Source organism: Grammomys surdaster, unplaced genomic scaffold (genome assembly GCF_004785775.1).
Source record: "Grammomys surdaster isolate TR1022 unplaced genomic scaffold, NIH_TR_1.0 126131, whole genome shotgun sequence".
Taxonomy (NCBI): Eukaryota; Metazoa; Chordata; class Mammalia; order Rodentia; family Muridae; genus Grammomys; species Grammomys surdaster.
The window spans coordinates 1,979,213-2,003,636 of record NW_021620939.1 but is presented as its reverse complement, the minus strand read 5'-3'; the positions used below and the strand labels follow the sequence as shown (position 1 = coordinate 2,003,636).

At 44.4% G+C, this 24,424-nt stretch overlaps 1 protein-coding gene and 2 pseudogenes across 1 annotated transcript in view; 2 read left to right on the top strand and 1 right to left on the bottom strand.

Moving 5' to 3' along the window:
• Tmem108 (transmembrane protein 108) overlaps positions 1 to 24,424 on the top strand; it is a 283,476-nt gene that overhangs the window by 37,716 nt on the left and 221,336 nt on the right. The window lies entirely within an intron of this gene.
• Positions 11,952 to 16,433, bottom strand: LOC114611990 (annotated as a pseudogene).
• Positions 23,007 to 23,482, top strand: LOC114611989 (annotated as a pseudogene).

Below are 24,424 nucleotides of genomic sequence, written 5' to 3'. Positions count from 1 at the left end.
TCTTTCTGATTTAGTTACATTCATCTTTTCTGCAAAGTAACACTTTTCTCAGAGCTTGAAATGTAATGAGTATTGTATCGGGACAGCCTTCATTCCCTGCCATCTGGACCAGGCTCCTTTCACAGTTTGTGTGCCTGCCCATGAGATGATCTCTTCAATCTGTTTTGTATTACCATATTATTATTTCTAGTGTACATCTCATTTATCTTGGATACATCTCATTCTAGGAAGGATTTAAGATGGCTCACAGACAGGCATAACATACAGCAACTTACCATTTAAGAGTGGAGAAGAAAAGGCAGTGGTCATATACATAGAATAAGGATTGAAGGTTTGAAACTTGCAAGCTGCTGAGATGGAACTTGCCTTTGGGGACATGCACATGAGGTGTGGGGCTTCATAGCTGTGTAGAAGGGATTTCTGTCACACTGTGTCCTTGGTGTGAGAACAGACCATTCTTTACCCATACCGCCTCAGGCACCTGTACTCACATGCATAGACATGATCACACATGTAGTTAAAATACATCATGTGCGTGTGTGCGCATATATGTGTGTGCCTGTGTGCGTGTGTGTGTATGCACACATGTACATGCCTGTGTATACTATTCAAAGCAGCATGGTGCTAGTTTAAAAATAGATACAATGGACGATGGAATAAGAAGAGAACCTGTTCAATTAGGGTTAGTTTGTGTTCTGTAAAGATGATAATAAAATTCGGACCTTTAAGTAAACGATGTTAGGGAAATCGGATATCCTATCCATCTGTAAGAGAATAAAGTCGTGCTCTTATACTACATACGAAATCTCAAAATACATCGAACAGTTTAATGTAAGACTCGTGAGAGTGAAAATACTAGTGGGCAACAGAGCCTAGACAATGATGTTTCCAATTTATCCGCCAAAGCTTAGGTAACACAATCAATGATGGACAGATGGATTACATCAGACTAAAGACTCCTGCACAGCAGGGGGACAGCAGAGACAGCCACCTACAGGTTGGGAGAAAATACTTGTAAGTGATACATATGATAATGGATTAGTATCTAAGGTACAGAATCCAAACATTTCAAGAGAGAAAAACCCATTTGCTCTTATGGAGGTGAAAGATACTATCGGTGAGGCCCCACTGTTGGCAGAGATGTCAGTCAGTCCAGCCACTAAAAGAAAACTACATGAGCCTTTAAAGCTGAAAAGAGATCTGGGGAGCCACTTGTGGTTAGATCCATCCGAAGGACTTGAAGTCAGTGTGTTGTGGATATACCCTCACTCCACACTTACTGCAGCATTGTTTACAATATTAAGATGGAGAATCTACACAAAGTGTCTATTAACTGATGCATAAAGAAAACATGTGTATAAGGTATTTGTATGTAAGTATACTTGCACAGCATGGAATATAGTTCGGCTTTGGAAAAGAAGGGAACTCAGGTGCAGGAACGGGAATGAGTCTGGAGAGCATTATAGTGAAACCAGTCAAGTCTGACAGAAACCGTGCATGTTCTCACAGAAGAAAGCAAAAGCCATGGGCAGAGCATAGAACAATGACTGCAGGAGGCTAGAGTGTGGGGAATGGGGGAATGGGAGAATGGAGGACATGGGTTCAAAGGTGCAAAGGTGTAAGTTACAGGGGAGGCGCGAGCGGTAACCACAGGAATTCTGTGTATGCTGTTGTCCCAGTTGAACTGGTTGCGCTAGTTCATCCCACAGTGTATGCAGTTGTCACAGCATTATTACACACACACACACACACACCACCACCACCACCATCAGGGGCAGTTATTTGTCAAAAGCAGTTAAAAGCTCTAAACTATCTTCACTTAATGGTTTTTCTCAGTTCCCAACACGTAAGTCAGGAAATTGCCCTCCAGCACATGTGTGCTGAATGTGATCGCTCTCAGACAATGTCCTTGTCATGAAGTGGTGTCACTGGCCGGATTGAAATGCGGAGAAATCCACACTGCAGATGGAGTGGCAGGTGCTGAGATGCTGAGGCACGGGGAAGTGAACTTTGGTTGTGTAGCACAGGGAGAGTCCTTGGACAGGTGACCGTGGCTGAGGCAGGATGGGTGGGAAGGAGACAGTGCTGCAGGGCCCTGCGCCTCCTTTAAGGTGGGCACGTGACTCCAGCCTGGCTCCTCCCTTCATATGTTTGTCCCTTTACCACATCACACTGAGCCAGGGGTGGAACACAGTCAGTCCAGTCTCTGTCTGTCTGTCTGTCTGTCTGGTTGAAGTCCAGGCGTGTAACTAGACTCACCTCACTCTTATGGTCCCCAAAATGCTATTTCCTGGTCCTACCTTTTCTCAGTAGTTTATGTATTTATGAATTTTGGAGTTGTTGACTTAGCATATACCATTTGTAATCATGAAAATATGTTTAATTTATTCTAAGAAAATGGATTTGCCTAAAACTGATAGCACTTGTCTCTTCCACCCATCTCCTCGCTTGCCCTTATAGTAATGGCTTCTCTGAGTTTCTGGCACCCATAGGCAGGTCTGCCACTGCGTTTTGCCCACTCTTCTCCCTTGACTCAGAGCCTCTCAGCATACTTCCCCCCCCCCCGTCACATGTCAGTGGTAACCCCAGGCAGAATATGCGCATGTTCTTGAGAGTGTAGGAGGGCAGTGAGTCCAGTTATATGCAGGAGGACTTTGATGGATACTCAATCCTCTTCCTGTGTCCCCAGGAGCCCTTCAGTCCTTTCTCCTATGTCCCCAGGGGCCCCCAGTGGCATCTACAATGTGAAAACCCTTTGAGGTCACTGCCTACCCTCCCCCATTCTTCTCAACTGACTAAGAACATTCTGTACCCCGCCACAGACAGAGACTCTCCTTCTGCCAGGTATGTGGGTATGCGAGACATTGCCCTGGAGCCCTGGGAACTCCATCTGAGAAGGCTGGAATGCAAGGCTGGCTTCAGCAGACTGCATCCATCTGACAGGAAGCAGCTCAGCCTGCAAATGTCACCATTACTGCCTCCATAAAGTCAAAAACTATAAGTGGCTTTACTGGAAGGTGAGGTCATTTGCATATTCAAATTCTTTAAATTACAAACTGTTAACAGATATCTATACTTAAATGTTCATTAGAGCATTATTCATAATAGCCAAGATAAGGAAGCAAACATTAAAAAATGGCAGCAGATGAGAAACACACATATTCAACCTAGTAAAAGAAGGGAATCCTGCCACTTACGGCAAAATGGATTCATATGAGCAAGAACTTTATACTGACCAAACCAGTCACAAAAGGACAAAAACCATGTAATCCCACTATATGAGGCTTCTGAAATAGATACACAGCAACAGAAATTTCTGCTAATCCTTGCTTGCTAGGTATGGGGAGACATGGGGTCTCATTTTTCAGAGGGTGTGAAGTTTCTGTTCTGCAAGGTGTGTAGGTTCTAGAGAGCAGGTATAGAATGTGGTGCCTATACTCATCTACGTGGCATGATTCACTTTAAAGGACAAGGGGATAGACTGCATGTTAAGTGTTTTGACCCCCCAAACACACAAGGAAAAGTTTGAGATAGTAGATATAATCTGTACCTTAGTGGCAGTGTAGTACCATGAGTATATGACCAAGTTCATCAACACATGTGCTTTAATTATAGACACACACATATACATACATACACACACATATATACACATATATGTATGTATTTTTATATCTTGTGCCTTATTAAGCTGTATATTTTACAAAGGGTAAGTAATAATAACAATGCCTGTGTATGTCTGTTGTTGTGTAGCCCTGCATGCTTTTTCATCTCTGAGGAGTCAGGGGCTCCATACCATCCTTATGGTCCATACAGGTGGGCTGTGCTGCAGATGGAAGTTGGGACCTCCTCAGGGTCTGACTTAGGGTTTTACTGCTGTGAAGAGACATCATGACCAAGGCAACTCTTATAAAGGAAAAGATTTAATTGGGGCTGGCTTACAGTTTCACAGGTTCAGTCCATTATCATCATGACAGGAAGCATGGCAGCGTGTAGGCAGACATGGTAGTGGAAGAGCTAAGGGTTCTATATCTTGACACAGAGGCAGCCAGGAGGAGGGTCTGATCTGCATTGGACAGAGCTTAATCATAGGAGCCTCAAAGCCCACCCTCACAGTGGCACACTTCCTCCAACAAGGCCACACCTACTCTAACAAGGCCACACCTCCTAATAGTGCCACTCCCTGGGCCAAGCATCTTCAAACCACCACAGGGTCTCCTAGAAGCTGAGCCTCTACTGTGGCTTTTAAATAGCTTCTTTCTCATGTCACTTTCTACTAGCTTGAGGTGTGAGAGCCCAGCCTACAATTGCCTGTAAACCAGAGATAACAAAGAGACTGAAGGTAAAACTAAGAGAAGATTCCCTAGAGAAGCAGGCTGTGGCAGAATGCAGGGATATTGTGCCTACAAAGGTCATAGCCCTGCTCTTCCACTTGGAACCATTCCCTTCAGTTTTTCTACTTCAAATAGAATCCAAGTGGTTGAATGGATTGCCTGGGTTCTAGGCTGGCCATCTCTTTTTGGAAAAGGCTAATGAGAGCTTTCAGGGTAAGCCATAAGAAGGCCATGGCTGAGGGTGATAGCAAATCTATCAAGGGATGGGGAGGCTGTGGGAGCTTCGTTCTCTCTACAGGGCTGGATAGAGTCAGCCTCTTGGAAGGAAACAATCCAGACCTAGGGACAAGCCAATGAAAAGAAATATAAGCTCGGCCAAGACATCAGAATCAAGTCACCACATCACAGCCAAGGGATGGTCTCTTTGAAGGCTGGAGCTGTGCTCTGCCTCTGCATATGGGGTAGTCAGGCTAGAGCCCAAGGGCAGCTACACCCATGGCACAGAGCCACCATGGTTCCTTGACTTTTGACCAAGCCAAGATAATAGAAGTGAGTAGGTACCTGGGCATCTGTGACTATGCTAGGACCACGCAGGAAGGCAGCTATGTTTGTAAACACACCAAGGCCTTACACTGTATTTTGTAGAGAGAGGAATTGGGCATTTCATTTTTCTGTCTTTCCCCATTGCCTTTCTCTTTTATTGTTAACGACTGCAGTGGTATTCAGAGTGGCCAGCCACATGACCCAGAGAAGAGGCCAGGCAGCAGGGCCACCAGGTGCTCCCAGAGCCACAGTAGAGGAAGTCATGTGCTTCCCAAGAGGGTCAATTGTCTGTTCTCTCCACTTGCTCCTTGGCAAAAAGGATGTATCTTGTGCATTCCTGAACAAAAACAGAGACAACTCCTGTCTTCAAGTGGGACATTGGGGTCACATTTCTTCTCCAAGGCCAGCCTCCAAAGCTCTTAAACTGGGGAGACAGACATGGAAACATTTCAGCTTTTCTTTGCCCATCAGAGTGCCCTTGCTCAGCAGGCGTCTTGAACCAAGGCAGCTTCCTCTGCAGAAGGATTGGTCTACTTGCTGAGGGTCCAGGTTCCCAGGCAGAATGAGCTCTGGTACATTCAGAGGGCACAGGGGTTTATGTCCTCTCTGGCAGCGTTCCTAGCAGCCAGCCCCCGAGAGCTGCCAGCTGGATCCTTGTGTCTTGTGTCCTCGGCTCTGAATTCTGTAGAAGCTAACCTCAGCCTTTGTGAAAGCTAACCAAACAGAAATCTGTAGCAAGGTGGTGGTGGACCTAGGCTGGAGTGATGGCTCAGCGGTTAAAAGCCTGTCCTTCTGAGGACCCCCGTGAGTTTGGTTCCCAGCACCCAGCTCACAATTGCCTGCAATACAGAGTATCTGACACTCTCCTCTTACCTCTTTGGGTACGTGCAGTCATTCACATACCCATATTTAGACATACATGAATATGCATAATTGAACAACATATTTTAATGTAACACTTTATTAATTCTTTGTGAATGTCATGCAGTGGACTTTGTTCATATTTATTTCTACCTCATTCCATCCCTAACATCTCCCCTCCTCGACCCTCCCCTCCTCCTCACCCCTTCTTCATTTCTCTTGGTCTTTATTTTCATTGCATGTATACATACTGCAACTGTTGAGTCCTTGTGTTGCGTGTATGGAGGCCCTTTTAGGGCTATTTGGCTTCGGTTAGCCAACGAGAGAGCTCATCCCTGGAGAAGACTGACTCTCCCCTCTCATCAGTCTCTTGTTACCTGTAGCTCTTCATCGGGGGCTGGGGCCTCATCCACCATCACACTGGCGTGTCATTGGATGAAGGCAGTGAATGCAGCTCATCCTGTGTGAGTCACGGGTTTCAGTTTTAGCCCTCCGTGTCCATCTTCCCAACTCGCTTTCTTTTGGACCATAGGAAATCACCTTTCTAGGCTCCTTGAGAGAGTCACAACTTTTACATTTATCCAGCCTTCCTTTCGAATTCTCAAGTCTTAGAACATCAAGGTCCTTCCAACCCCAGGTAAGGTAAAGCCTGTTCCCTGCCAGCAATCAGGCACGCCTGTTCTGTAAAGCTGAACTGAGTGGCCAAGTCAGAAAGAGTTAGATAGAGCCAAGCTTGGGAGGCCAGGAAACATCAGAGCCACAGACTTCTTGTTATATTTTTTTATTTTAATTATTCATAGGGACTTAATGATTTAAGTAGCTAATCAACAGAAACATAAACACAGCTTAGTAGGAAATAATTAGAAATTTGAGATATGTTTGTCTGGAAGAATTTTAAGATCAGAAATCGTCTATTTATTCAAAATGATTGCGTGAAAAAAGACAATTTTCCTTGCCACGTGTGAAGTCTCTCTTGTATGCACACATATCATTCCTGGGTCTTTTAGGAGAAGTAGAGAGGCTAATCATGTTTTCCAAGTGATTTCTCCAACAAATAGAATAGCTTCTGAAACCTTTATGTACTTCTCTGCTAAACACAGACAGTAAGATATTTAAGACTTTTTTTTTTTTTCAAAAACATTCAGCAGTTAAGATGAGAAAAGGAAACATACCTGAATACCAAAACCTAGCTGTGTAGCTAATGAGGAGGACAGGACGTGCCAGAGGATGAAGGACAGAATTGGTGCTTTCAAAGGGGAAGATAAAAGCTTTCAGACTCTCCCTCACCAAGCCACTCCTTTCCACATGTGTTGGTTCCCCATCTCTAAAAAGGGTCTTCAAGACCACCCAGGCAAAATGGCTTATATGTACAATGTGGTCTGCACTCACCTTGGGGTCCGTGCATGGAAAGGACCATACAGAGGCAAACGTTTGTGAATCTCTCAGTGCCTCCTGGGGATGGATGAAGTTTCCCCATTGTTTTCACTGTGCAGGAACCATACATAGGCCTTTGGGGCTGCTATGATAGACTACCAAAGACTGGGTAGTTTATGAATAGCTGGAGTTCTCTTCCTATGGTGTGGAAGTACTCTGAGATCAGAGCACTTACAAATTTTGTTTCCTCGGCTCAATGGGCGGCTATGTGTCATCCTGTGCTTTACCCCATAGAAGTAGGGAGGGTGTCTATTAGTGTCTCTTTCACGATGACACTAATGTCTCAAGAAGTTCCCAGTAGTCTCAACTTTGAGTACCCAACACTGGGGGATTAGGTTTGAACATGCAAGTTTTGACACAAACATTTAGTCACATATAAGGAATTACAGGTAAGAGCTAATGACTCCTTGAGATCATTCTAAGGAAGACTGACATGCAGACATGAAGCTTCAAATCGGGTCTGGGTACTGGCCCACAGTGGGCATCTTGATCATGGGCCTTTTAGAGATAAAGTGGTACCTCTGAGTCCTTAGCCCAAGGGATGTCAGTGGGACCCAAGTTTTGCCTAGATGCCTTTCTTGCTCAGGTCATGGCTGCAAGCTACCCTGAGAAGCAGACACTGTGTTTACCATTAGCCTTCTACTTGGGAGAAGTTTAGTTGACAAAATAGAATCCTGTATACTAAAGTGAGCACACTATAAAGAAACTCCAGAGGGGTATCCCAGATTGGAGACTCTTCAATCACATTGCTAAAAGCCCCTAAAGTCACCCACAGAATAACAGCCCACTGTTGGCTGCCTTTGCCCCAGCCATTCACATGCATTCAGTATTTTAGAGTAGGGATAGATTCCACTAAGTAGCAATGAGCATGTGAAGTCCATATATTAATTTATAAATCTTTGGTCTGTGGGTAGTTTTCTAGGTGCTCTTAAATAATTAATTTGTGCAGGTAGGATGCTAAAACTAAGCTATACCCCTGTACCTAAGCTGTATCTCTTTCTAAGGATGTACCCTCAAGGGCATTTGATATGAACCTCAGAGAAGGCAAGCTTTATATAATTCTCTCCAAGTTCCCTAACGCCTCCTCTTATAATGGCATTGACATCATCCCACAGTAACCCTAATGAACAGAAGGACCATTTCCAAGTAGCACATCAGGTCTTCAACCTGGGAATTTTTGCAGGAGAAATGGTATAGTTAGGTTCCTTGTTATCACCTCCTGGTGACATGGGCAAAATTTTCTCTAGGAAACCTTCATGGAACCTTCTCCAGGAACACCCTTCACGGTTGCTGTGGCCTTCATTCTCCCAGCATGCTGAGTGCTATACTTTGCATACTTCATGCTCCTCATTCACCAAGGAAAGCCAGGGTTGTCTGTGCTGACTAGTGGGAGAAGCAAATGCTATTGTATCCATGGTGATGGCCACAGCACTGCCAGCTACACTGGAGAGGTCTGAAGGGAAAGGGGGACCATCCCGTGGGAGTGAGTGACAAATGACAATGAATTCCTTGGGCTCCTCATGGTCTCCTGCCCCTGTGTCATTGTGTCTGTCATTTTCTCTTCTACCATTACTTGCTCCTTTGCTTGGCTGCCATCCTTCAGTAACTGTGAGTGCATGCACAGAGTGACCGAATGTCCTGATTTGCCTCATTCAGTCCCGAGTCCCTCCTCTTGTCCCAGGGTAATTATTTATACCCTTCTCTTTTATGCTCAAGAATGTCCCAGTTTGGACAATATATCACGTGGCCACTTATTTGCCAAACATCATTCTAAGCACTGTGCATAAGGTTCTCACTTACTGCAGACTAAGCATAGAAACAATGACCTTAAAAATATCAGTTTTACAATGAGAAATAGGATAGAGATTGAATAATGTACTCAGGAACCCTGGGCCAGTGGTCCCAGCCTTTGAACATGGTCTGCTTCCCCTGTGTCTGTGTATTCCAGCTCCCCTGCTTTGCCTCTGGTGAGATCACTCTTGGAAACTCTCTTCTTGCCCTGCCGTACTCTTCACTCAGGCCAGGCCATTTCTGGTGTGATCCTTCTCCCCTATATGCACCTGTATTGTGACAAACTGTGAGGATACTAGGGGTTCTCTCTTCTCATTTCCCAAGACCATCCCTGCATCTCACATACAGTACAGACTAGGCAAATCTGATGAATGACTACATCTTCAGAGCGGGTTGGCTGTGTAGGCACATGGACTTAAAACAGAACTGGACTTGCAGCTGGTCATTTTACCCCTTTCTAGATGTTTCTGTCCTTGTCTATCCTTCAGATGGCACTGACTATCTTCCCTAGCTCAGCACTGTCCCCAGACCTACCAGATTGGGAGCTGGAGCTAAAAACAGACATCCGTGAAAGAAGTGTATCCCATAATTCTGTGTTGCTCAGTCCTCCTGTGACATCACATTCATTGGGAGATTTCTATTTCCTTTCATGTCTCTGAAGCAGTGTTTTATTTTTAGATAGTTCTAGCCCAGAGGGCAACCCAAAGACAATGATGTTTCAAGGGATTTTTACATAAAGTAACACATAATTTTTTTAAGTACAGCTTTTAAAGCTTGCTAAGAGACTTTGAAAGGAACAAGACAGTTGGGTAATTCTGGGGAGACAAAAAGGTGGGTTTTCCTCTGTGTTGATGGTATCACTTCTTTCTGGAGGAAATGTAAAAGGAATATATAGTTTATCTTTAGAAATCCTGGGGGAATATAAAAAGGAATATACAACCATCAGTCCTGGAGCAGTCTGTTCCTGGTGAGAATGGAGACCATAGATTTCTTCAGCTGCCACAGGCAAACTTCTTCCCGTGGTTCCTGGGAACAGAGAAGAGCCAAGTTCCCCTTTAGCCAGGAGCTTTTGTTACCTGTATACCTCAGTATACCTCAGTGTCATGGAGAATAAGGCTATTATATCAACTGTCACCCTTTCCTGTAAGTAAAAAATCCCAGTTAGGAAAGTTTTATCTAGGTAAAAAGCAAAGAAAAGAACACTGGGATCCACCACGTGACCCAACTGCAGCTTTGCCCACCTGGATTGACTGCACACCACAGTTGCTTCCCTAAAGTGGTCTGGTCCTGCAGAGTTCCTTTTTATGCTTTTTATGCTCTGTTTGGATGTGTTCCTAATTTTCTTTGGGAATAGAAAACAGTCTGATAGATGTCTCACTTACCTCAAGAAGTAGCATCCTGGTGTGGTTTTTTTTTTTTTGGGGGGGGGTGCGGCAGGCAGGCATCTCACCTGAAATGGGAGGTGCATGAGCTGTCAAGACAACAATACAGACAAACAGGAATGGCAGGCAGAAGTGATCTTTGCTGGGAGATGGAAGCTCGTTCCTGAGCAACTCTTAGCTCTCAGAGGCACTCTGGGACAGCTAATAGAGGTTACAATAATCATATTTGTTGCCATAATGACGAATGATGACAGCTAGCATTTGGTCATGCTTGTTACATACTATGCACAGCTTCAAATACTTCCAGTAGAGATAACCCACTAGTTCTCATAGCAACCCAGTGAGGAACAAGAACTTGGGGCACAGATGCAGGACTCGGGGCTCAGGAAGGTAGTGAGAGGACATAGGGGGTGAAGGCCATTGAGACCAGCTCCTTCAGTTGGGAGACTGTAGCTTCAGGGGCAAAGAGGACGTCTTCAGGTCATATCCCTGGTGCCAGTGGAACTGCCACTGCCCTCTAGAAGCTGGGCACGGGTCCATTGTTCTTTGGCCACCTCCTGCCTTCATCCTCACTGCCAGGTTCACGTCCTGACTCTTTTCTATCTCTGCCTCTGTGGAATATGTACATCTGTCTGTCTGCCTGACTGTCTGTCTGTCCCATCTTCCCCCTCTCTCCTCTTTTCTATCTCCCTCCTTTTCCCCCTTCCTTGTTTAATTAAGACTCTGGGATATATTGAACTTTGCCAACATTGAGAGAATACAGACTGCAAACAAAACACACCACAAAGCCGATATAAAATTAGAAGAATCTCTTGTCCCCTTATTTGAAATTCCCAAAATAAAATGAATTGTTCTCCTTCCTCTTTTTCCACTTCCTCCAGCTCATAGCCTCAGAAAGTCCCGGATGTGTGAAGAATAATGTCCTCCCCACCGCCAATGAAGGTGCGGCCCACTGCGGGGCTCACTCCTGCTCTTATGTTGCTTTCACTGTGGAAAAGGCCAGTTCAAAGCAGGAAGTCAGTGAGGAAGGAACATGGCTATGGAGAGGAGCAAGGACAGATGGGAGTGGGACTGAGAGAGGAAGAGTGCCTCTGTCCTTTGTTGTGTTGTTTTTGTTGTTGTTTTGTTTTGTTTTAAGCCTGCCTCCTGTATGCATGAGTTCTTACCCATTCAATATGTTATAATCAATCAATCAGTCTTATTACTTCGAACAAGCTTGACTATTGGGAGCCTCTTCCTCGTGGTCCCTCTGTCCTTTTGAAAGCCCTGTTAGTTTTTGCATTTTTTTCTTTTCTTCTTGTTCCTGTGACATCTCCAGATGTCACATTGTGCTTTCTGACCAGTTTTTCTTTCTTTAGTAGTTGTCACTTGTTTTCCTTTTGTGAAAAAATAGAATAGTTTAGATTACATATAGACTTTAGGACATCCTATAAAACCCTGAAAGATTTTAGTTGGGTCATATACCATTTGTGACTTAAAAAAAAAGTCAGCCTTCAAAAACATTATTTTTATTATTTTATTTTATTTTATTTTATTTTATTTTATTTATTTATTTATTTTTACATACAACAGCAAACACCTTTATTACACGAGCTATGAAGGATGGTTATTTGCCTTTCCCAGCTTTGATCTTCCGCAGATAGAACTCCAGCTCCTTGCCTTCGAGCACATAGCCATCTGCTCTGCCACACTGGCCTGATCTTGAGGCAATACAGGCGAGAAGCTTGCCCTGCTGGAACTGTTCCTCCAGGAGACTGCTGATTTTGGCATTCTTTTTCCTTTCGTCGTATTTCTTTTGAATTTTCTTTGATCGTTTTTTGTTTAAAATCTCTTCCTCCTCGGGAGTCAGTTTGACCCCCTTCTTGCGGCCCAGGGGCAGTGCATAGTGGGACTCGTACCACTGCCGGTACGGTGTGCTATCAATAAGCACAATGCAGTTCTTCACCAGGGTCTTGGTGCGGACAAGCTCATTATTGGATGCATTGTAGACAACATCAATGATCCTTGTTTTTCGAGTACAACACTCAGAGCCCCAGGAAAAGTTCCCCACATCCAATCTCAGAGCCTCCTCGAACTCGGACTGTGTGTATGCGGCGAGGGTCAATCTTAGTGTTGGCAGCAGGCCGTCCCAGCTCGTACTTCCGCTTCTTGTGGTAGGGTTTTCTCTTACCCCCGGTCTTGTGGCGCTGGCTAGAAAGAGGAAGCGCAAAGCTTCACGGTCCAAAAACATTATTTTTAGAGTGGAGCCTTATTCTGGAAAAGGAATATATGTATTTCCTAAATCAAGGGTTTCTGGATTTTCCTGATGCCATCCTTTCTCAGGTTAAATGCTTGTACTGATTTCTCTCTTTGAGGTGCATGTTAGGATTGGTTACTAAAGGTATTGCGTATGAAAGTCAAAGGCAAGGATTCTCAGGTCTGACCTTGCACAGACAGTGGTTATGGGATGGCATGCCCAGCGATGGACGTCCCGAGGGCCTGCTACTGCCCAACCCCTGCCTCTCTGAAGCTGGCTAGAGCAACCAAACTTTTCTGTCCAGAGCTAGACATTCCTGGCATCATCTCTTATTTTTTAATCTTTGAAGGACTCAAGAGTTTTTATTGGTTTTTATTTTTGTCATCTATGAGATGAATTTAAAAATTACTTTTGTAAGTTTGAGTGAAGATTAATAAAACCTGTATACCCCAGCAGTGCAGGACCTGAGGCAATAGCAAGGGTGTAATAGTTGTCGAATGACTTCGAACTTGGATTCTGTTCATTTATAGCTTGTCTTATAACTGAACACCACAGACTGGGGTATTTCTAAAGAGCAGTGGATTGTTTACTCATGCTTCTGAAGCCTGGGAAGTTGAAGGGAACAAAGCGTGAGTGTCTTCTCAACCCCCCAAGAGCTCTTCTCATTGCAAGTGATGGAGAAGGGCATCCATCACCTGACAAGAACAGGTCTGTGTCAGCTCAGGTCTCTCTGCCTCTGATAGTCACAGGCACTGATGTCATCAAAGAGGCCCTATTCTCCTGTGACCCTTCCTAGTCCTGATCACTTTCCAAAAGCCCTATCAAAAAAAGAAAGAAAAAGAAAGAAAGAAGGAAAGAAAGGAAGGAAGGAAGGTGGGTGGGGTTTTTTTTTTTGTTTTTTGTTTTGTTTTTGGAGTAAGTTTCCATAGATATTTGGAGGATTCAGGGTAGACCATAGCATACCTGCAGGCTGCAGGGTATGGCTGCTTTGTTCAATAGGCCTTTTTATTACTACATATAAGAGAGATATTCACATCTCATAAAACAGTTGAGCAGTTTATTAAATTTAGGGGATGAGAATTCTCTCCAGCTCTCTTCTTCTGTTAGACAAGGTCCCAGCACATTGTGGGGAGCTGGACAGAGCCTTGCCTGTAGAGAGCTGATGACTCGGGCTCCAGTGCACTGTCAAGTCTCACACTAGAGGGGACAGCACATTCCATTCAGCTAGGTTAATGTTGACCCAAACCCAGAGGCCTGTGTCCCTGTAGTGTGGTTAGGCCTCTCTGTGGATTTGCTGTGCTCCTCAAACTGCACCCCTGCTGTGCAGGATCTGATCTGCTTTGTTTTATAAATTAACAAAAACTGGTGAAACCCAAGTCTTTTAAGTTGATTTCTTTATTGGGGAGGATGATCTCGAATTTGTGATCATCCATCCTCTACATCCTCAATACTAGGATCACAGATAGACATGGCCCTGCCTAGTTATGGGGTGCTAGGGATCTGACCCAGGGCTTTTGTGGGTCACCAGGTACTGCTCAAGGTCACAGTACACCAGGCAAGTACTTTTCCAACCAAGCTACATCTCTAGCCTGGCAAAGGCAGGTGCTGTGCCTGCCGGGCAGATTTCAATTCCACTTCTAAATGGAAATGAAGACCTAAGGAAGGACATTCAGCTTTAGGACCTTGGATCTGCTTGACGTTCTCTTAGCAAGGCTCACTGGCGGGTAACTCAAAGTGACACTCTCAGAGATGGGTGTGACTCCACCTTGTCTGCCTCTTCTCTGGTCCCTCCCTGTGTTCTTGGTCAGTACCAGCCCTGTGTCTCCTTGACCTGATCTTCACATTCCAGGCGCAAGTGAGTTCTTAGTGCTGCCGAGGGAGTCCCTCAGTGCCTTACCATCATCCCACATGCAGTTCTCATTTCTTGTTCATAAGTGACAACCCTGTAAAGCTGAGTCTTCTCCAACAGCCTTTCCGACTCTGTGTCTTACGGCTACAGGAGTTGGCAGCTTGCTGTATTGCTCAGCCCTAGTTTGGGAGAACAAATACTGATTTGAGCTGGCCTGGAGAATGTTGTTCTCTTTTCTTTCTTGATTCTTGTTTGTTTGTTTTTTTAGTGCTGGCTCTTAAAAAATGTCACGAAGCTGTGGCATTATGATAGCCTTTGGTACGGTCGTTTGGGACCAGCGATGGTGGCTGGGCCAGAAAAACAAAACAAAACAAATAAAAGTAAATAAAAAAGGCAGCCCTACAGCCCCTTTTTGGCTGTCGCACACAGTGAAGAAATGCTAATACCATCAGCTCGGGGTGCCAGGAGGATGGCTGTATTCTTTGCTCTCACGGTAACCGTATCCTGTTACCAAGACAATTCTTAGAACAGCCAACTAGCAATGCCAGGGCCATGACAAGGGGGATCTGGGACAGCTAGTCTGGCTGGTAAGATTAACAGAAAGGAAGGCAAGACTTTTCCACACAGGCAGAAGCTATAAAGCCTTATGTTGGATCTTCACAAATGGGATTCCTGAGGTTAGAAGGGGAGACCTTTGAGGGAGGAGCCCCAGAGTGGAGAGACTCTTCTAAGAGTGTATTTGAAGGATGAGTAGGAAACGTGGGCTGAAGGGGAAAGAGGGTGAGACGGAGTCATGGAGAGTAAATTGAGGTTGGTTATAGGGCACAGATGGCAATAGTTCCCGGTGTGTAGGGTTTGAAGATGAGGCTGAACGATTTAGTGGAGTCATGTGTGACTCGCCTCATAGGCCAAGAACGCTCTGTGGGGAGTTTGCTGCTGGGGCCGTTCTCTTGAATAGGAAACCTTCTTTCCCTCCTAAAGCAACTGTACTTCATTTTAATAGATCCACGCTAACAGTTCATCATACAAAGAGGAGGGTCTGAATGATTCACGGTACAGAGCAGAGCTTTCACAGTGCATTTGGATGTTTGACTTGGAATAAATAGAAGCATCAATAACTCTTTAAGAACATTTCTGGTTGGTAATAGACATTTGAGTAGCTACTTGCTAGATCGACTCTAAGAGCTGAGCCATTGTGCTCGGCACTGTGACAGCTTTGCCTTTGTTTCTCAGGACCATTAGGGAAGCTGAGTCTATCATTAGGATTGGCCGAGCTGTCATCTGTTCATGCAGCCCTTGGACACAGCACCCTGGTGCATGGACTGGTCACCATTGGAATGGGACAAAAAAAAAATGGACCAGTGTATTGGTCTACATGCCTTATCATTTCTCAGACTTCAGTGTACCCTATTTTATTTCTTTATTAAATATAACTTTGAAATGCAGTGAATTGTAATGTTTGCTATAATCAGTTCTTATTTTTAATTTTATTCTTTGATAATTTCATATATATACATACATATATATATTATAATATGTATATATAATTTTAGTCATGTTCACTATTCATACCCCTATCTCATCTGCCATCTTCTTTCATGAGATCCCATCTCCTTCCCAACAGGTCTACCTCCTAGTTTTGTGACTTGTGTAGGTGAGACCCATTGAGTTTAATTACAGTTGCTTTCCTGAGCAATGGTAGGAGGTTATTTACTGGAGCGTGGGCAACTGACCAGTGACTCCACTACTGAAGAAAACAATAGCCCCTCCCCCATCCATCCACCGCTTATCTATATTCCTTCAGGGATGGGTGGGGCCTTGTGAACCACCCGCTTTCTGTGAAGAAATGCTGAAAGTCTCAACCTTGTGCAGGTGCTGTAATGCTAACAGTCCGGTTGAACATATTGTTCATTCATACACTGATACTGTGAAGGCTAAACCTGACTACCTTACCTAGAATATTGTTCTGTATTGTCTGGAGAATGGTCCGTGAGAGTTGTCATTTCAATTTTGAAAGAGTGAGTTTATTAACTATATAGCAAGCAAAAGATAAAAGAGTAAGTATCTAGTAGCAGAGATAGCAAAGTATCATCCAGTCAGGAGCTCAGAACATTAGGCAAAGATGGCCAGAGTAGCCCAATTAAAAGCATATAAAAGGTAACATTATCAGATGGGTAGCTGTGGCTCTTCTTGTCTTACTGAGAAATCAATCAGACTCTGGCCACCTGGGAAGCTGTCATTTGCATTGATGACATGTGAGGACAGGAAAAGAGGATGCATGAGGCACCTGGGTATGAAGATCTCAGAAGTTCGCACGCCAGCCTTTGTATAGACAGACAATGCTTCGCTCAGTTCTTCAGTCCTTGTTTCCAAAGGAGCCTTCTTTATGATGTAGAAATACATAACACGCTCTCTCTCTCTCTCTCTCTCACTCTCTCTCTCTCTCTCTCTCTCTCTCCCTCCCTCCCTCCCTCCCTCCCTCCCTCCCTCCCTCTCCCTCCCCCTCTCCCTCTCTTTCTCTCTCTCCATCATTTTCTTTCTCTCCCTACTCCCGCACCCACAGACACACACCCCACACAATGCCTATGACCGTATTCATAATTCTTGGTACAAATGGGCAGATTTCACAAGGCTGAAGTGAAGGCATACTTAGAGAGTCACCAGATGGGCAAGAGGCATCTGGTGTCTTGTGTTTGGGACACCCAGATTCTCATTTCCTGCCAGCTGTCAGCAAGGGTCACTCTCCTCTAGAAGCTGCCCACGTTCCTTGGATTGCCTTCCCTCCTCCATCTGCCGAGCCTGCAGTGGTGGGCCACGTTCCTGTCATGCTTTTAGTCTCACCCTCTCTCCTCCTGCTGCCGCCTCCTCACTTCCCTCCCTTCGTGTGTCTCTCATTAGCTATTCTTCATGTTGCTTTTGGGACTCAGATAATGGTGTTGGGACACCCCCACTCTCACCTGACAATCTTACTGTCTCAAAAATCAACTCATTCTTAGCCTTAACTTTGTCTACTTGTAAGCATTGACTCTTGGATGCTGTCTACTGTCCTCTGTCCACACATGTACCATGACACATGTGAACCCCAATATTTATTTAATAAATAAATATTTAAAAAATTAAGAAGTCTGTCTTTACCCATTTACTCCAGACCCCCCCACACACTTGTTTTCTTAGGTAGAAGGAAAAGCTGAGAAGGCAGGCATTTGTCAAAAAGAAAGAAACACCATTTATGCCAGAGCTGGTGGCTTTTAGTACCTAAGAACTTTTGAGAATTTTAAATTGTTTGCTCTGCCACAGACTTCAGGTGCTTTGGGTACATGGAAGTAAAGCCAGCCTTCTCTTTATGTGATGTTGATAGACAGTGTGGCCATGGGGGTGGTTCTTTCTCTGGGGAGTAGTTGAGGGTGAAGGAGCTTTTGAAGGCTGGGCATTCCGTTAGTCAAACATTTACTGTCTATTCTCAGTTTTCTGAAGATTCTGCCTTTCAGGGGTGACTGCCAGGTAAACCAATGTGGAATTCGGAAAGGCTGCATAGGGATACACAGTGTAGACAGAGCCCGTACTGAAAAATTGAGGCTTTCAATGGAGATACAGCTTCATAAACGTTCATACAATTAGACTTGGGAGAACCGGAGTTTCTGGAGAGTATTTTACGTAATCACAATGTATGAAGTAATTTCCTATACTGGATTTTGTTTTGTTTTCACTGACTTCATGATCAGGATTAGAATAGGTGTGGTACAGATGTGAGGGCTAAAACCAAGGCCTGGAGGAAACCAAATTCAAATGCTGCAGCAGCAGGGCCTGAGCCCACTCTCACCAGCTCTCACACTGGTGAGAGGAGAGGCACACCTACTAAGAAAACAACATGGCAGAACCACGAGGTTGGGCTCAGCCCATGGACCATATGGTAGGGAGCTTCAGTGTGGCCTCTTAGAGCCCCACCTCTTGGCGGCCACACCCTTTTCTAGAGTCCTCCCCAGCTGAGTAGGGTTGACCTGCTTGGACAATAAAACAGTGCAGAAACAACGCTCTACACTGGTGAGTCTGGTTCACAGTAGGCATTACCGCCTGCTCTGCACACCTACTACTGTCTTGAAGACACTGAAGTATCCTCTCAGGGAGCTACCATCGAAGCAAGTTTTTCAAAGCAGAGGCTTACCCTTGGACGGCTGCAGCTCTGGACAGCATGGGAAACCCACTCGGAGACCCTGAGCTGGAACTGCTCCTTTCTCCTACTCTTAGCTGCCTCCCCCAGAGCCGCTATGTCACACACTCAAGGTTTACTGTTCTTTAAAGTCACAAAACTGTGGCCTGATTTTCTTCACACTAAGTCAGTGGCTAATGCAGGGTCGACTGTGGGCAATCTTATTTAAATAGTGTTGAACTGATGGTTAAAATAACAAGCCTGTCTGCCTAGGAGCTGCGTGTTTTATTCTGTAGGTATGAAGACACACTGAGAGCATTAAAGCAGTAGAGTGCTTAGGAAAAGAGACTATTAGAGAGGCCCTTGCTTTTGGAGTGCTCACAGATGTCCTATGTTCCGTGTGATTTGAATCTGGAGCGCAGTCCCTGAGGAATTAATGCCGCACCACCTCCAATACTGTATCTTGAGTGTTTTCTTTCCCTTTTGCCAGAAAACCTTAATGTGTGTATTGACTTTTTATTGTAGGCCTAGGAATCCTATTTTATCTTTCTCTGAGTTGTGTAGAGCGACCTAGTGTCAGCATTCAGACATGGCCACCATGAGTGAGTGAAAGATGAGGTGATGTTTCCAGCAGGATGTGGTTAGTACACGTGGCTCTAATCCCAATCTCAGCACTTGGGAGGCTGAGACAGAGAGGCATTGCAGGTTGGAGTCCAACCTGGATTGTACATAGCAATCCTGTGTTTAACCAACATAATAAACTAAGAACCAAGAACTCTCAGGAGTGCCCAAAAGAGATCCAAGGTTACCACCAGGACAGAGCACCAACAGCATGCGAGCCTGTGAGGGTCAGATTTCAGTAAGGCCCAGACATTGCAGAGACAGTGTGTAGCAGGAGACTCAGATCTCAAGGTCTGTCCATTCTTCCTGCAGAGCTGAGCTGCGAAGGGGTGGGGATTATATTACCAGCAAGACCTTGACATCAAGTTGCTTGCCCAAAGAGTGATGGGTCCTGATTTAGTAGAGTGTCAAGGAGATCTCCTGTGAGAACTTTAGACTTGGAAGTCTCCTCCAGAACTCTGTCAGCAAACAGCTGTAGTTTCTAAGCCTCATCTGTCTTGCAAGAGTAGATGGGTGAAGGGAACACTTTCCTTGTTAGTGAAGGGAAATTTGAGGCCTAGACAAAGTGGCCTAAGGAGGTCGTATAGTTGTTTTTTTTTTTTATTCTACTTGACCCTCCTAAGGGCTGGTGATTGACAGGAACTTTGTCTCTGAACACAACCTTGCTGTGTCATGGGGGCAGTTGGCCCTGCAGATCACGGACTCTCATGCCTAACTGACTCCATCTGGACCTCAGAGGCAGAATGGAACAGTGGAGAACACGGCGGGTTGAGCTTCTAGACAGAAAAGTGCTAGTTCTTACTAGACCAAGGAGACCTGTCTGATCTTGGCAAGTCTTTAGATTTCCCTTTGGATTCCTGTTAAGCAAGGGAGGGTTGGCGGGGGCAGGGCATTGAAGGTTCATTCTAGTTAGGGCTAGACCTGTGGCATTGCATTGTCTTCATCAAAACAGAAGTAGCCTATATCCCTGGAGAGACAGGCTAACACCATCTTTAAGAATACAACAGACATGGGAGGCAAACATGCTCCTTGGAAACTTTATACTCTACTATTAAGCACAGTAAATATTTTTTGCTAACTGCTGTCCAGAGGCTCTTAAGACATTGAAGAATTTTAGGGAAAAAAAAAAAACTCGGAAAGGCCACCATCGAGTGGATTCATAGTGCACAAATAAGCAAATCTGTGCCATAGGCATTGTTTGGTGTGCTTTATATTCTTAATAATTGAAATTTTAATAAATTATGATGAAGAGTGTTGTAGCACTTGGCAGGAGCTGCAGCTTCTGCCTAATGATCAGAGGGATGCTTCGTTCTGATAGAATTTCAACTTGTATGTGTGCCTCTGTGTGTACATATGTGTATGCATGAGTGCCTGTACATGCATGTACACACCTGCAAACATGTACATGCAGTCCTTGGCAATTGCAGTTTGTAATTATTATAGATTTTCTTTTCAGGATTGGTAAGTGGCGACAGGAACTTTACAGACCCCTGACACCCACTAATTAATCATTCCTTCTGTATTTTAGCTTCTACCATAATTTCTTCTTCTTCTTTTTTAACCAGGCTTAATTAGTTAGTCTGGATTTTTTTATTCCTGTCTTTTTCTTCCTTGTAATCAGACAGTCATGTAAAGAAGTTTCTTAGAAGGAAGACCCTAAAGAGGCCAAGATATCATAACAGAATACCAAACTCTGGGGCTGAAGAGGTAGCATAGAGGTTAAGGCTCTTACAGAGGGCAAGAGTTTGGTCCCTAAGCATCCACATGGGACCACTCACAACCACCTATAGCTCCAGCTCCAGTGACTGCACTCCACTGCCCTCTTCTGGCCTCCATAGCCACCTGTACTCACACACATTCCCATGCATGCTCATAGCTGTTAAACATATAAAATGAATCTTTAAGAAAGCCTGGGCCATCTGAGATGATGCAGAGATGAATTGGTAAAGGAAGTGGTCACCAGGAATAGTGGCTGTTTGAGAACTTAGCTACGACCTCTGCCATCAAGCAGATGCCGTGACAAGAAGGCGGTAGTGCTTCCAGTATTTGAAGGGAAGTGTTTCTCCCCAGTCTGCCCACCGTGGATCGTGTTTACACCTTCAGATAAATACATTGGTTTATTTTTCCTGAGGATTATATCCTCTGCTGCTGTCCATCCGTCAGTTTACACATTCATTGAAAAGCGTGTTTTCGATGTGTCTGGATTGGGAACTGGTCGGAACCCCCAAAGAACTGAAGCAGTGCTCAGTGTTGTTGGGCCACCCACCCACATCTTGCTCTTCAAACACCTGAGGATGGTGTGAACTGTAGCCCAGCAGGGTTTAAAGGACCCCAGGATTCTTGAAGTAAACTAAGACCTTTTCTAAACTCTGCCTAAGCACAGATGTTGGGGTAAAGCGGGGTGAGCGGGGATTGTGACAACCCAGTTGTCCTTGGAGTTCCTGACTTAGGAAGTGTGCCTCAGAGCCCCCAAAATTTGCCCTATTAAACATTCCTGGGTGAGAATGATACCTCAGATCTAGGGAATATATTTCTGATAAACTCTTGTTAAGGTATCTCATAGTGTGGAAGGAATTGAAATCAGGCCATAGACCTTTCTCAGTTCTCTGGTTTAGCTGCCCAGCTTGGCTCTGATCGCCTGCCACGTGGCTCTGGGATCATGGATGTGTGCTCATTTCTTGCTCATTTGATGCATAGTTCCCAAGATAATTAAGATCGTCTGAGCTCTGGGATGGCTCTGCAGTCTGACTTTCCAAAGATAAGGTAAAGCTGTGTGTATATTGGGCAGAATGTGTGACCCTCTTACCACTGGGGCATTCTCCATCTTGAGGTAAGGATCTTAGGTGGGGAGCAGTCTCACATTTATGTAGGAGAGACTGAAGCTCAAAGTTTAAATGACTCGTCCAGAAAGTACAGGAAGGGGCAATGCTGGTGTTTGAACCTAGGACTCTGGCTTTAGTGCCTGATTTTCCTTGTCTGCACCTTTATCCTGATTCCTTTTGAGCTGAAGACTCTCCCACCTTCTCTCCTCATTACCAAGACTCCTTGGTTAGCGTTTGAATTCAGGCATCCATATCTATGAATGCGTTCTTTCTATGAATATGCATACACATGTTCCTTTGCTTCATTTTTAATATTTTGCATTTATTTTTATCAGGCTCTATGCTATGTGCCTCTAAGTGGCCAGCACTGCATTGGGAGTAGGGAACAGGATACATATATTTTAAGCATGGTAAATATATTCACACAGATTATTCACCCACTGGCTTTTTCTTCTATAATTTATAGAAGGGTTTCTTAAATTTTTTCCAATTGTAACTCTTTTTCATCCCCACAAAAGTTTTTTGTAACCCAGGGAGTATAAGTATATAAGATAGGTACACATATATTTACTAATAACTCATAAAGAAACTTATTTTGAAGCAATTCTTTGATATAAATATGATTTTAGTATTTGTTAAGGAAAGAATATTTGCATGCTAGTGATGGGTGGGTGAGCTATTTATTTTTACATAAGAGTTAAATCTTGGGGGCTGGAGAAATGTCCTAGTAGGTAAAACATTTGTCACACAAGCATTAAGGACCAGAGTTTGGATCCTCAGCACCAGGAAATGCTGAGTGAGCAAGGTAGCTTACCTCTAAGCCCAGAACTCAAGCAATCCAGAGACACACTAATTTGATACATGTTGAGGGATGATACAGTATTTAAAAATTAAAACACTGTTTGTTCAATACACAAAAATGTTTCTTTAAGAGCAGAAAATTCGTTCTTTCCTTTCTCGGGCATCAGTGGATCACAGCCGCCAAAATGAAGTTCAATCCCTTTGTGACTTCTGACCAAAGCAAGAATCACAAACAGCATTTCAGTGCACCTTCTCAATTTGGAGGAAGATCATGTCTTCCCTTCTTTGCAAAGAGCTGAGACAGGAGTACAATGTTCGGTCTGTGCCCATTCGAAAGGATGCTGAAGTTCAGGTTGTTCGAGGACACTACGAAGGCCAGCAGATTGGCAAAGTGGTCCAAGTGTACAGGAAGAAATATGTCATGTACATTGAGCGAGTCCAGAGAGAGAAGGCTAATGGCACAACTGTCACCAGCTGTGGGCATCCACCCAGCAAAGTGGTTATCACCAGGCTAAAGCTAGACAAGGACCGCAAGAGGATCCTGGAGAGAAAAGCCAAGTCCCGACAAGTAGGAAAGAAGAAACAATCGAGAAGATGCAAGGGTAGAGACATCTCATGCACAGCTTTCATAAAAGACTACTTAAGTGGGAAAAAAAGCTGAAAATTCTATAATACATGTCTTAGAATTGCTTTTTGGGATGAAGCATGAGGACCAAAAGTAACTTGGAGAGAAGAGGGTTTGTTTTTGCTTACAATTCCACCCATTGTTCATCCTCAAAGTCAGCGTAAACAAGACAGGAACACAGACAAGACATGACTCAGAAGCTATGGAGGAGTGCCACTTACTTGCTTGCTCAGCCTGCTTTCAAACAGAACTCAGGACCACTACCCAGAGGTGCCACCACTCATACTGGGGTGGGCCCTTCCACATGGTTCACTAATTAAGAGAATGCTCTATAATCTTACCTAGCTACAGCCCAATCTTATGGGAACAGTTTCTCAATTGAGACTCCCAGCTCTCAGGCCATTGACTTATGTCAAATTGCCATAAATATCAGCCAGAAAAATACAGCCAACGCACTATAGTCCTTAATCTGACCTGTGTTGTTTCAGACATTGTTCTTGGGCATCGGGTGTGGAGACAGCATGAGCAATACAAACTGCTTCCTGTGCGTTCTCAGCTAAGGCTGCAGTGAAGTTGTACGATCCAACACAGATGGATGCTTCCATAAATACCTCGTATTTCTTATGTGTTCGATTTTGAATTAATTTTTGGCTATTGCACATCGGAAAACTTTTTAATGTTGCAAAGAGTCTATAAAAGTCAGAACTGTCTAGTACCTCGGGGTTCCAGTGGGAGGGCGAGGAGGTACCAGGAGTAAGCAGGTAAATCAGTTTGGCAGTTGAAAGTAAATTGTTGCAGCCATTGCAGCCGTAGGGGAGAAACTGGGGACTTTTAGATTGCAGGGCACAGCCTGTCTGTAGAAACTAAGTGGTATTCATGTTCTTGGAAAACACTGTACTCTACAAAGCTATGCAGAACAAACCACAGGCTTTGTGTGTGTGTGTGTGTGTGTGTGTGTGTGTGTGTGTGTGTGTGTGT